We start from the raw sequence: 13,579 nt of genomic DNA, 5'->3' as shown, positions 1-13,579 counted from the left end.
TTTTTTTTTTTTTTTTTTTTTTTCCTGGAGTCTTTAGGTTTTTAAACTGTAAGATCGAGTCATATGCAAAAAGGGACAATTTAACTTCCTCTTTTCCAATTTGGATGTCTTTTTAAAATTTCTGTTGCCTGACTGTTCTGGCTAGGACTTTCAGTATTATACATTGATTAGTAGAAGTGAAAGTGGGCAACTTTGGTTCCAGTTCTTAGAAGAAGTGCTTTAAGCTTCCCCCTCGTCAGTATAATGTTAGTTGTGAGTTTGTCATATATGGCCTTTATTATATTGAGGTATGTTTCTTCTATGCCAAATTTGTTTTTATCATGAAGTGATGTTTAATTTTAGCAAATGCAATTGCTGAATCTATTGAGAAGGTTAATATAGTTTGGCTCTATGTCCCCACCCGAATCTCATCTTGAATTGTAATCCCCACATATAGAGGGAGGGACTGTAATCCTCATGTGTTGAGGAAGGGAGGTGATTGGATCATGCGAGCAGATTCCTCATGTTGTTCTCATGATAGTGACTTCTCATGAGATTTGACCTTTTTTTTTTTTTCCTTAAAAAAAATTTCTTTTCATAACATTCTTGGAGTAGAGATTTGACTGTTTTATAAGTGTCTGGCATTTCCCCTGCTTTCACTTCTCTCTCCTGTTGCTATGTGAAGAAGGCTCTTATTTCCCCTTTGTCTTCTGCCATGGGCCTCCTCAAGCCATGTGGAATTGTGAGTTACTTAAACCTCTTTCCTTTATAAATTACCCAGCCTCAGGTAATTATTTATAGTAGTGAAAATGGACTAATACAAAGGTCACATGGTTTTTGTCCTTCATTTTGTTGGATATGACATATCATGTTTATTAATTTGTGTATGTCAAACCAACCTTGCATCCCTGGGATAAATCCCATTGGACCATGGTATTATCTTTTTGATATGTTGCTGGATTAAGTTTGCTAGCATTTTGTTGAGGATTTTTGCATTTATGTTCATCAACAATACTGGCCTGCAGTTTTCTTTTTTTTTGTCTGGTTTTGTATCAGGGTAATGCTGGCCTCATAGAATGAATTAGGAAGAATTCCCTTTTCTTCAATTTTTTGGAATAGTTTGATAAAAGTTGGTGTTATTTCTTTTTTGTTGTTATTTAGCTTTTATTTCATAATCATAAACTTAACTGCAATCCAGGGAAGGGAACAAGGAAAACCCAAAGGGAAATGCAGCGAGAGCACCAAGATTATAGGATACTGTGAGCAAATGGGGTGGAGGGATGCTCTCCTCAGCTACAGAAGGAATGGTTTAGTGGTTAAGATAAAACACAAACACAAGTCGGCCAGGTGTGGCGGCTCACGCCAGTAATTACAGCATTTGGGAGGCCGAGGTGGGTGGATCATGGGGTCGGGAGATAGAGACCATCCTGGCCAACATCGTGAAACCCTGTCTCTACTAAAAATACAAAAATTAGCTGGGCATGGTGGCACACGCCTGTACTCCCAGCTACTTGGGAGGCTGAGGCAGGAGAATCACTTGAATGAGGGAGTCGAAGGTTACAGTGAATTGAGATCGTGCCACTGCCCTCCAGCCTGGCAAGAGCAAGACTCTGTCTCAAAAAACAAACAAACAAAAACAAAAGATAAAACGCAAGTCGAACTTACAGAGTGGTCCACCATCAGCAGTGGTGATCGATCTTCTTGCTGGTCTTGTCATTCCTAAACCCAAAGCACTCCATAGCCTCCACAAATATTCATGCCTTCTTTCACCTTGCCAAAGACTGCATGCTTGTCATCCAACCACTCAGTCTTGGCAGTGCAGATGAAAAACTGAGAACCATTTGTGTTGGATCCAGCATTTGCCATGGACAAGATGCCAGGGCCTGTATGCTTTAGGATGAAGTTCTCATCAAATTTCTCCCCCTGTAGATGGACTTGCCACCAGTGCCATTATGGTGTGTGAAGTCACCACCCTGACACATAAACCCTGGAATAATTCTCTGAAAGCAGGAACCCTTAGAACCAAATCCTTTCTCTCCAGTGCTCAGAGCATAAAAGTTTTCTGCTCTTTGGAAACTTGTCTGCAAATGACTCAAAGGAGATGCAGCCCAATGGCTCACCATCAGCAGCAATGTTGAAGAATACAGTGGGGTTGACCATGGCTGATAGTATGGGGCTCCCAGTGGTGGCAGCATCTGCAAAGCGGGTGTTACTTCTTCTTTTACAGTTTGTTAAAATTTAGCAGTACATCTGGTCCTGGGCTTTTCTGTATTGGGAGAGTTATTACTGCTTCAATCTTATTACATATTACTGGTATCTTTGAGTTTTCTATTTCTTCCTGGTTCCATCTTGGTAGGTTACATGTGTCCAGGAATGTATACATTTCCTGTAGGTTTTCCATTTTTGTTATTCTATAGTTGCTCATAATTGTCTTTAATGACCTTTTGTATTTCTGTTGTATCAATTGTAATGTTTCTCTTTTTTTTTTTTTTTTGGAAGGAGTTTTGCTCCTGTTGCCCAGGCTGGAGTGCAATGGCATGATCTTGGCTCACTGCAACCTTTGCCTCCTGGGTTCAAGCGATTCTCTTGCCTCAACCTCCCAAGTAGCTGGGATTACAGGCATGTGCCACCATACCTGGCTAATTTTGTATTTTTAGTAGAGAAGGGGTTTCTCCATGTTTGTCAGGCTGGTCTTGAACTCTCAACCTCAGGCAATCTGCCCACTTTGGCCTCACAAAGTGCTGGGATTACAGGTGTGAGCCACCGTGCCCAGTCATGTCTGTTTTTTTACTTCTCATTTTGTTTGGATCCTTTGTCTTTCTTGGTTAGGCTAGCTAGTGGTTTATTGACTGTGTTTACATTTTCAAAGAACCGATTTTTCACTTTGATTTTTTTGTATTTTTTCAGTTGCTATTTCATTTTGTTTTGCTATGCTCTTTATTCTTTCTTTCCTTTTACTAATTTTAGGTTTAGTTTGTTCTTACTTTTCTAGTTCCTTGAGATGGATTTTTTTAGGTTAATTCAACATCTTTCTACTTTTTAGGTATAGACATTAATTGCTATAAACTTCCCTATTAGCGTTGCTTTTTCTGTCACAAAGGTGTTGGTATGTTTTTCCATTTTCATTTGTTTCAAGAATTTTTACTTTCTTTCTTAATTTCTTCATTGACCCACTGGTTATTGAGGTGTATATTGTTTAATTTCCACATATTTGTTCCCAAAGTTTCAGTTGATTCCTAGTTTTATTTCACTGTGGTCTGAGAAGATACTTTATATGATTTCAATTTTTAAAACTTCGTTGAGCCTTGTTTTGTGGCCTAACATATGGTTCATCCTGGAGAATGTTCCATGTACTCATGAGAATGTATTTCCTGCTGCTGTTGCATGAAATGTTCTCAAAACGTTAGATTTATTTGGTCTAAAGTGCAGTTTAATCCAAATGTTTCTTCAATTTCTGTCTAGGTAACCTCTCCCATGCTGAATGTGGGGTGTTGAAGTCCTCAACTCTTGTTGTATTAGAGCGGGGGTCCCCAAGCTTTTTACACAGGGGGCCAGTTCACTGTCCCTCAGACCGTTGGAGGGCTGGACTATGCAAGGTGTGACACCCTTCACAGCCAGCGCTGCTGCCTCCACTATCCCAGACAGTGGTATACAGTGTCCTGGACATCTGCAGCAGCAGTGGGCCTCTTCTGTGGGAAGCCCACTGCTGCATGTTTCCCCTAGGATAAGACACCTCCTAAAAATAAGACAGCCCCCGTCTTTTGGGAGTAAAATTAATATAAGACAGGGTCTTATAATAGGGGAAACACGGTGTGTAGTAATGTGGGGGGAGACTTTTGGGCAAAGGGAGGTTATAGGGGCCATTATGTTGTTGTACACTTGGGGGAGTATGGGGGGCATTGTACTGTGTAGTAATTGTAGGTGTTGTCCCTTTGTTTCCAAGTGATTATAGTGCTTTGCCTTTCTTCCTACTTCTGCTGTTATTTCACACTGCTTCCAGTGATGGGGGGCGTCGCAGCCGCAGACCGGATGTGTGTCACATGACGCGCTTCCGGAGCCGTGACGCGTGCATCCCATGTCACCGGAGTAGTACTGTACGTGAGCGATGCAGTGCTTTGCGGCACCGCCACATACAGTGCTCCTCTCACTGACCACCAATGAAAGAGGTGCCCCTTCCTGAAGTGCGGCGGGGGCCGGATAAATGGCCTCAGGTGGCTGCATGCGGCCCGCGGGCCGTAGTTTGGGGACCCCTGTATTAGAGTCTCTCTTTTTAGCTCTAACAATATTTGTTTTATATATCTGGGTGTTCTGGTGTTGGGTGCATAGATATTTACAATTGATATATCCTCTTGCCTAATTGATTCTTTATTATAATTACTTGTCTCATTATTTTTGACTTAAACTCTCCTTTGTTACACGTGTAGCTACTCCTGCATGCTTTTGGTTTGTTTGCATGTTTTTTTTCATCCCTTCATTTTCACTCTATGTGTCTTTAAAGGCGAGATGAGTTTCATGTAGACAGCATATATTTGGGTCTTATTTTTGTTAGCCATTCAGCCAGTCTGTATCTTTCAGTTGAGAAGAACTTAAAACTTTGACATTCCAGCTTGTTTTCTGATTGTTTTGTATGTCCTTTCTTCCTTTATTCTTTTACTTTATGATTTGGTGGTCTTTTTTAAGGAGTAACAATGTTTCTATTCCTATTTTGTGTATCTGCTCTACCAGTGAGTTTTATTACTTTTGTAAGTTTTCATAATGGTAGGTGTTGTCCCTTTGTTTCCAAGTCTAGGGCTCCCTTAAATATTTCCTGTGGGGCCAGTCTAGTGATGTCGAATTATCTCCATTGCTTTTCTGGGAAAGACCATACTTTCCCTTTATTTTTAAAGGACACCATTGCTGGATATAGGATTCTTAGTTGGCAGGCTTCCCACCCCCCTCAATACTTTTACTGTATTATTCCTTTCTCACCTGACCTATAAGGATTCTGCTGAGAAATTCATTGTTAGTCTGATGGAGATTCCCTTATATGTGGTTTGATGCTTTTCTTTTGCTGTTTTTAAAACTGTTTCTGAATTTTGACAGTTTGACTATCATTTGTCTCTAGGAAGGCCTCTTTAGATTTAATCTATTTGGGACTCCTCAAATTTCCTGTTTCCAAATATCTATGTCCCTTGCAAGACCTGGGAAGTTTTCAGCTATTATTTCATTAAATAGGCTTTCTATACCTTTGCCCATTTCTTCTCCTGGAACTCCCCAAATCTGAATTTTTGTTATTGCTATTGTGTCCCATATGTTACATGGCTTTCTTTACTGTTTTTTTTTTTATGTCTGACTTGGCTATTTCAAAAAATACGACTTCAGTTCAGAAATTTTTTCTTCTGCTTTGTCTTATTGTCTTGCCTTAAATAAGATGAGGTTATGTAGGTTGTAGTGGGAGATATCACTGGGGATAGGGACACCAATTGAGCCAGTCCCCCAGCACCAGTGGTGTCAGCAGAAGGTAGGTGGGCCAGTCCTCAGGCCCCTGGGTGGTCTACTTCAAGTGGCAGGCTCAGGTGCTGGTTGTGGTAGTGGCAGGTCAGGCAGGTGGGTCCTTGGGCCCCTAGGTAGCACTTGTACTGGCAGTGGCAGTAATGTCAAAAGGCTGGCCCTCAGGCCCCTGGTGTGGTGTGCATGAGTCCTAGCAAAGGTGCCAATGGAATAGCCAGCCCAGTCCCCAGGCTCCTAGGTGGCATGTATGGGTGGGTGTTGGCAGTGGCAGTGACAGGTGGGTTGGGCCTGTCCTCTGGCCTCCAGAGGTACATGCAGGTGCTGGCAGCAGGTGTGGACTTGGCAGGCTTGTCCTCATACCCTTGGATGGTGTGTGAGGGAGGACTGTTTCTCATGCCTTTCAAAGGATACACAGGTATGTGCTGGCCCTGATGCTGGAAGGGAAGGACTGCAGTTGGTGGCAGCAATCTCAGGCTGCCAGGCTGCAGGGAATGCATACTTCGGCTCCCTTTATCCTTGGGGCAGCCTCTCTGGTGTGCTTCACCACCCATTCTCTAGGGTGTAGGATACCATGTGGGCTAGAGTGCTGAGGAACTGGCTATAGCACTGAGTCCAGCTGGCATTGCAATGCTGCAGCCCTCTAGGTGGATGTGGGATGATGTCAGTGGTGCTCTAGCAATGTTCCTGGCTACTGAGTCCCAAGGCAGGATATAGTTTGGTGGGGGCTGAGCTCTCAAAATGGCACTATGCTGCAGTTGCTTGGGTGTCAGGGGTAAGTGGGATCCAGTGTAAATTCCCTTTCTTGAACAATGCAGTTTTGTGAACTCTAAGCAGCTCCCTATGCTAGGCTCAGGGCCTGCTAGGGCCAAGGGGCTCTCCTGTGGCTAGGATTGCAGGCATCCTGGTAGGAATGCGCCCATGCTGGGGATCTCCCCCTTACCTTTTGCTAGTAATGATGAATTCTTCTCAGCCCTGAGCCAATTCTAGCTGGGCTGGGTGCTTCTTTGTTTCTCTCTCCTTCTGTACCTCAGAGGTGCCCCGTCACTTTCCTGGTGAATTCTATCTAGTGTTCTTAGTCTTCTTGACGTGTGGTTTCTACTTGCTGCTTTGGTCCCACTTTGTGGAGGAGATGAGTGCCAGGCACTTTGTCAGCCATGTTGGTTACATCTTCCCTAAAAGAACTTGACACAGATCTTAAAAGGAACTTATGGGTTAATACCATTGATTAAAAAAGAAAAAAAAAAAAAAAAAAAGATGCAAACCCCCAAATACTGGCAAATCAAATCCAGCAATATACATATAAAAATACATATATACTTATAAAAATATATTTTTAAAAGTTCCTTAGCAAATTAGAAAGCTTCTTTAGTCGGATAAAAGAGATTCATCCAGGTATTAAGCCCAGTACCCAATAGTTACCTTTTCTGCTTCTGGGCTTAATACCTGGGTGATGAAATAATCTATATGACAAAACCCTACGACACAAGTTTACCTATGTAATAAACTTTCACATGTACCCTTAAACCTAAAATAAAAGTAAAAAAAAAAAATTTTGAGAAAAACATGAACACAAAAATGCAGTATTAAAAAAAAAAAACATGAACACAAAAATGCAGTATACTTAAATCATAAGTGCATAAAATTAACTGTAGTATATGAGGTACTACTTTAATAATTTCGTAGTCACCTCTCATTGCTATTGTGGTTAGATGAAGTGCTGCCAGTATCTGCTTAAAGTGCTGTGTGATGCTAATCATCTGTGTGAGTAGTTTGTCTCTCTACTAAATTGTTTATCACAATAAAGAAAAAAAATCCACAGGAAAAACCATATTTAATATTGAAAACTTACCCTCTAAGATCAGCAAAAGCTTGAATATCACTTCTATTCAACCTTTTACTAGAATTTGGAACCATTGCAAAGGGCAAGAAAAGGAAAATGTTGAAAGGAAGAAATAAAGCCATAGTTATTATTATTATTTTTTTGAGATGGAGTCTCACTCTGTTGCCCAGGCTGGAGTGCAGTGGTGTTATCTCAGCTCACTGCAACCTCCGCCTCCTGGGTTTTAACTATTCTCCTGCCACAGCCTCCCCAGTATCTGGGATTACAGGCGTGCACCACCATGCCCAGCTAACTTTTATATTTTTAGCAGAGATGATTTCAGCATGTTGGCCAGGCTGGTCTCAAACTCCTGACCTCAGGTGATCTGCCCACCTCAGCCTCCCAAAGTGCTAGGATTACAGGTGTGAGCCACTGTGCCTGGCCAAGCCACAGTTATTTTTAGGTGATACATGCAAAATCAAAATAATTTATACAGGCCAGGCTCAGTGGCTCACTCCTGTAATCCCAACTTTGGGAGGCTGAGGCAGATGGATGGCTTGAGTCCAGGAGTTGGAGACCAACCTGTGCAATGTGGTGAAACCCCGTCTCTTAAAAAAAAAAAAAAAAAAAAAAAATACAAAAAAATTAGCTGTGTGTGGTGATGCATGCCTCTGGCCCCAACTATTCAGGAGGCTAAGGTAGGAGGATCACCCGAGCTGAGGAGGCAGAGGTTGCAGTGAGCCGAAAGTACATCACTGCACTCCAGCCTGGGTGACAGAGATCCTGTCACCAAAAAAAAAAAAAAAAAAAAAAAAAAATTTCATACAAATAATTTGTTAGGATTAATTAAGAAGTTTAGGATTAATTAAGAAGTTTAGGAAGTCTGCTGAATACAAACATCAAATGTATTCGTATGGATCTTTGCTCTGTAACTTTATTAAAATATAGGTTTGGCTGGGTATGGTGGCTCACACCTGTAATCCTAGCATTTTGTGATGCCGAGGTGGTGGATCATGAGGTCAGGAGTTCGAGACCAGCCTGACCAATACGGTGAAAACCTGTGTTTATTAAAAATACAAAAATTAGGTGGGTGTGGTGGCCTGTGCCTACAGTCCCAGCTACTCGGGAGGCTAAGACAGAATTGCCTGAACTCGGGAGGCAGAGGTTGCCATGAACTGACATGAACTGAGATCACATCACTGTATTCCAGCCTGGGCGACAAAGCGAGACTCTGTCTCAAAAATAAATAAATAAACAAAATACAGGTTTTGGGGCTCTACTCCATTTCTAATTCAGTAGCTCTGGGGCAGGGCTTAAGAATGTGAAGTTCTTTTTCTCCTTTAGTTTTTTTTGAGATGGAGTTTTGCTCTGTCACCCAGGCTGGAGTACAGTGGTGTGATCTTGGCTCATTGCAACCTCCGCCTCCTGGGTTCAAGTGATTCTCCTGCCTCAGTCTTCCAAGTAGCTGGGATTACATGTGACAGCCACCATGCTGGGCTAATTTCTGTATTTTTACTAGAGACAGGGTTTCATCATATTGGCCAGGTTGGTCTCGAACTCCTGATCTCAGGTGATCTACCTGCCTTGGCCTCCCAAAGTGCTGGGATTACAGTTGTGAGCCACCATGCCCAGCCTAGAATGTGCATTTCTATGGATACAAAAAAATAGTAAGAATAAGATCTACTACTTGACAGCACAATAGAGTAACTATAGTCAATAATTTAATTGTGCATTTTAAAATAACTAAGAGTGTAACTGGATTGTTTGTAATGGAAAGGATAAATGCTTGAGGTAATGGATACCCCAATTACCCTGATGTGATAATTACATGTTACATGCCTGTATCAAAATATTTCACATACCCCATACATATATATTTATGTATATTATGTACTCACAAAAATTAAAAATTAAGAATTTGCATTTTAATCAGTTCTCTCTGGTGATACTGATGCTCCTCATCAGGGGACCACACTTTGAGAACAATTGCTATAGATTAGCAACAATGAAACTTATAATAAAATCAGTTACCCAGGAATCTAACAAAAGATATGCAATACTTAAACACAGAAGACTATAAATCGTTGTGGATATAAATGAAAGAGAATCTAAAAAAATGGGTACTCGACTTATGTACTTTGGAAAATTCAATACTCTGAAGAGGTCAATTTGCCTTAACCTAATCTATAACTTAAAGGAATTTGATTAAAAATTTCCATAGGCTTCTATTTGTGGAACCCAATAAATCTGAAATGTATACTGAGGCACTGCGAGTAAAGAACACAGATAATTAAGACAGGCTTCTTACTTCCTGGGTTTTAATACTGGTTCCATCAATTACTCTGACTATGGGCATGTTACTTAACCCTTCTGTCCCTCAGCTTTCTTACCTCTGAAATAAGGAAAAACAATTTTATCTATCACATAAGATTGTTATAGGGGTTAGATATATATATATCAATAAATACATATGAAAATATATACTTATATAGTTTAGATGAGTGACTAGTACACAGTAAGTGCTATGTATGATAGTCTGATAAAGAAGAAGATAAATAAAATAAAATATAATAAAATTATAGAGATTAAATCTACTTAACATCAGGATACCCATGCATGTATGGACATGATTTATGACAAAGGTGGGTCTGTAGAAAACTGAGGAAAGGGTCAGGCGCAGTAGTCTGTCTCAAAAAGAAAAAAAGAAAAAAGAAGACTGAGGAAAGATGCAATTTGTTGCCCATATGGGAAAAACAACTGACTCAAACTTCATACTATAAAGAGCAATTCTAGGTAGACTACAGATCTAAATGGGGTGAGTAAAAATATAAAGTGTGTGGATGATAATCCAAGAGAATGTCTTCAAGACTTTAGAGAAAAGAAATCTAAACACATATTGGGTACTAACCCCAAATGAAAAGAATGATACATTTTACAACAGTAAAATTAAGATCTTGTGTTATTAAAAGAAGCCATTAGGAGAATGAGAAGGAAAGTTACATAGACCGTGGGAAAAGATTTTTAACACTTATGACTGAAGAAAAGCCTGTATCCAAAAGAATATATAGAACTTCACAGAACAAAAGCAAAATTTAAAACAAAAACAAAAACAAAAACAAAAAACCTTCTTCAAAACAACCAAAACCAAAATCAAAAAACCAACAACCTCAAAGCCAAAATGACAGGTAACCCAATAAAGAAACGGACAAAGAATTTAAACAGGAATTTCACAAAGGAGAAAATCCAAATGGCCAAAAACAAACAAACAAAAAAACCCCTTAATTTTATTACTAATCAAGGAAATGAAAATCAATTCACTCAACACTCCAGAATGGCTAAAAATTAACTGGTTATTGGTAAGAATGTGAAGCAACAAGAATTCTCATGTGCCACTGGAGGAGGAATAAACTGGTACAACCATTTACTGTAGTATTACCCAGTCAAGATAAACATATACAGAATCCTATGGCCCATCAATTTTAAGTGCATACATCCAAAGAAATATGTACATATATGAATCAGGAGATAACTATAATAAAGGTATATATTATTTCTAATACCCTCAAACTAGGAACAGACTGTATGTATCCCAACAGTAGAAAGGGTATAAATTGTGACAGCCATAAAATGGAATACTATACAATGATAACAAATGAGTACAGCTACTTGCAACTACATGGCTGAATCTTGAAAACACAATGCTGAGTGAAAGAAATCTGACTAACAACATAGGCAGCATAAATTCTAAGGCAAGGAAACAAATGATTGCCATAAAAGAGAGTACAGTGATTTCCTTAGCAAAGGGGAGGGGATCCTGACCAGGAATGGAAGCCTGTAGGACTTCCGAGGTGTTGGCAATGTCCTTGTTAAGGGTCTATGCACCTTTCTCTATGCTTTATTTTTCATAATAAATAAAAGGTGGGAGAGAGGAAGACAGAGAGGGAGGGTCTGGAAGGTGAAAATTTCTAAGTTGTTGAATCTAGGCTTTGTCAAAATTGAAAAGGAATCATGGGTTCTAAAATGCTAGTATATATCTTAGGGTAGGAATATCTCAGAAGATAATGTCAGACAGATTTTCCATCATTGGATAAGAGGATAAAACTACCAAATATTGAAAGAGGAAGTGGCTCCATGAGGATGGGACTAGATCCCTGAGAAGAGGTGTAGTATTCTGGAATAGAGTAACAGGAAGGCAGATGGAAAGAAACAATCACTGAGCATGTTAGTGCCCACAAATCCTGCTTTTTCTCACCTCCAAGCCTGTATATATGCTGCACCTAGCCAGCTCTTCCTACTCTTCCTTTCCAAGAAACTCCAGCCCCTGCCCCATCCTTTCTAAGAGCTACCCATCCCCAGTTGGCAGGATTACATGGCATGGTACTTCTCTGTTCTCTACTCTGCAGACAAATCTTTCACCTTCTCTAGACAAATGACCCCTATAATACAGGCTGTCTGGCAGAGGTCCTGACAAGGCAGAACTGAGAATACACTGGAGGGTCTCCTCAGAGAGAGGACAACGACAGAAAACTGGATGGGGCTTTCCTTCCCGGAGTTCCTTCTCTCAGTAGTCTTGGAGAAGGGTGAGGAAGGAAAGAAGTGAGTTTGTCTGAGTTGGGGCTCAGCACATGTTCCTATCCCTACTTTTTTTTTTTTTTTTTTTTGAGACGGAATTTCACTCTTGTTACCCAGGCTGGAGTGCAATGGCGCGATCTCAGCTCACCGCAACCTCCGCCCCCCAAGTTCAGGCAATTCTCCTGCCTCAGCCTCCTGAGTAGCTGGGATTACAGGCACGTGCCACCATGCCCAGCTAATTTTTTTTGGTATTTTTAGTAGAGACGGGGTTTCACCATGTTGACCAGGATGGTCTCGATCTCTTGACCTTGTGATCCACCCGCCTCGGCCTCCCAAAGTGCTGGGATTACAGGCTTGAGCCACTGCGCCCGGCCTCCTATCCCTACTTTTAAGGCAAGCTCTCCCCACCCCAGAGAAGTAAGTGGGGTAGGTATTAATAGTCTAATTTTATCAACTAGGAAGTGCAGACCCTGAGAAATATATACCTTACTCAAGGGTAGCAAAGGGAGAGTTGGATTACAAATACTGGTCTCTGGAGTCCAAGAGTGAGCACTCCAGAATTACTTGGTTAACAGTCATCTTCTGCACTACCTGCTCCCTCCCAGGCGCCATCCCACCAAACCCAAGTAGACACAGATGCTATCCTCAAGTATGGAAACGTACAGTTTCTAAGACCTTGTGTTTCAGGGGAACACAGGAAAAGACCAAAAGACAGGGAGCAAAGTGTCTTGGGATAATATCCATTGTTGGCCAGAGTGCTCAAGAATCAAGACATGAGGTAACCAATCCTCTGTAAGAAGCTGTTCATGCAGCCCAGAGTCCTAATGTCCTAACATCCAGGAGTGTAGCTATCCTTCTGCCTTCTACCTTTTCCTCTCTGGCCCAATCAGAGCTCCTGAAGGTCAGAGACATGCAATTCAACAAGTCTGTAGGAAGTGCTTGCTAGGAATGCTCAGTGGCTACTAAGTAACACTGTCCTGGCTACCTTGGGGTGGGAGCCTGCAGTAGAAGTCAGGAGCGGGGAGCGGGTCAAGAGTTATCCTGGGTTCAGGCCTGTTTGGGGACACAGAGAAGTTCGCTTCCCTTTTTGGCTCTTAAAGACATCCACATTCATTGACCTGGCTCATACATCAAGGCCCTCCTTTTGGTGGAGGAGACCCCTCTGGAAAGAATGGTACCCATTTCTTCCTGGCAGTGTTCACCATTCCGCAAGCCACTGACCTGTGGCCTGGTTCATAAAGTGGTGGGTGGATACTAGACAAAGACCTCTGAACAAACCTGCCCTTCCACAGTCATATTCCTGGAAGTCTCAGTGAGTCTACACAAGCCCTGGAAATGAATTCAAAGGCCAACTTCCATCCTCAGCTGAGTTATTTCCAAGGAACTGGACTGCTCTGGCATTTGCCCCATGAATAAGAGCTCCAAAGCAGTACAGTCTGGCCCTGGCTCAGGTGCCAAGTAATGAAAACAGGTGCCAAGCAACTACCCAGACATCAGGATACCTCCCAAATACATGGCTTCTCACCTCAGCCTCCGACCAAAGTCCAAGGGGTCTCCCATACCATGGATGAGCCTGGGAAACAAGGGGAGAAGTCAGGGAAGAGGCCATAAGTCTTAGCCTATTCCTGTGGCTGGCTTGTCAACTGACTTTGCCGTTTCTTGGAGTTCCAGTGCCAAGTTACAAAGGCCTATTCTACCCAAAAAGAAGAGGCTCACACA

This window comes from Saimiri boliviensis, chromosome 9 (assembly GCF_048565385.1).
Source record: "Saimiri boliviensis isolate mSaiBol1 chromosome 9, mSaiBol1.pri, whole genome shotgun sequence".
NCBI lineage: Eukaryota > Metazoa > Chordata > Mammalia > Primates > Cebidae > Saimiri > Saimiri boliviensis.
The sequence above is the reverse complement of the archived record's forward strand: the minus strand, read 5'-3'. Positions refer to the sequence as shown.